Source organism: Rhinopithecus bieti, unplaced genomic scaffold, assembly GCF_001698545.2.
Source record: "Rhinopithecus bieti isolate Rb0 unplaced genomic scaffold, ASM169854v2 scaffold_9978, whole genome shotgun sequence".
NCBI lineage: Eukaryota > Metazoa > Chordata > Mammalia > Primates > Cercopithecidae > Rhinopithecus > Rhinopithecus bieti.
The window spans coordinates 278,837-280,029 of record NW_016806220.1 but is presented as its reverse complement, the minus strand read 5'-3'; positions in this window follow the sequence as shown (position 1 = coordinate 280,029).

The following is a 1,193-nucleotide window of genomic DNA, read 5'->3' as shown; positions in this document are numbered from 1 at the left end:
CTGGGCGTGTGTGAACTCTGCGTCCTTCCCGGGGATGGGACCCCCGCCGGACGGGCCCCTGAGCCTTAGACCCGCCCCCGCCGCCGCCCTGCCCGGTGCAGGCCGCCGTAATCGGGTTAGCTGGGCCGGAATTACATTACCTTCCCCGGCCCGCCCCGGCCCCCGGGGGGGCCCTGGCGCCTCTGAGCCGGTGAGACTGGCCTCAGAGAGGGGGGCGCTTCTACCATCCTGCGGTGGCGATGGCGGGTGGGCACCAACTAGCAGCTCAGCCTACCTCTGACACGTGGTAGCAAGGACCTTACTCTGCTGTGCCAGCCCTCTACCCTCATCCCCAGCCCACCCCGCTGTTCAGCTCCATCCTGCTGGTTTCCCGTGTGAACCGAAATGCCTTGTAAGTCTAGTAGCTGGATCTCCCTGGGAGCACTGATCTTCAAACTGATTCTTCAGGATCCCCTGGGAAGGACTCTGCCCCCTCCTTTCTCCCCAGCAGATGGGCTGGCAGCCTGGTGCCTGGGGCAGGGTGAGGGGGTCTCTTCTCCCCTGGGAACCAGGAATGATATTTGGGCATCTGGGCAGGAAGATGAAGAGAAAGAAGAGTGAGCTCTGTCCACCAGCCCTACCAGCCCTCCAGTGTTCTCCAAAGCCTTATGTCTAGAGAAGGTGAACCATAAATGGGACAGAGGGCAGTAGGGGGAACAGTGTCAACTTGGCGGGTGCAGTGGCTCACGCCTGTAACCCCAGCATTTTGGGGGGCTGAGGCCGGGGGGGGGATCACGAGGTCAGGAGATTGAGACCATCCTGGTTAACACGGTGAAACCCCGTCTCTACTAAAAATACAGAAATTAGCCGGGCCTGGTGGTGGGTGCCTATAGTCCCAGCTACTTGGGAGGCTGAGGCAGGAGAATGGCATGAACCCAGGAGGTGGAGCTTGCAGTGAGGTGAGATCGTGCCACTGCACTCCAGCCTGGGCGACAGAGCAAGACTCTGTCTCAAAAAAAAAAGTGTTGGCTGGGCGCGGTGGCTCAAGCCTGTAATCCCAGCACTTTGGGAGGCCGAGACGGGCGGATCACGAGGTCAGGAGATCGAGACCATCCTGGCTAACATGGTGAAACCCCGTCTCTACTAAAAAATACAAAAAAACTAGCCGGGCGAGGTGGCGGGCGCCTGTAGTCCCAGCTACTCGGGAGGCTGAG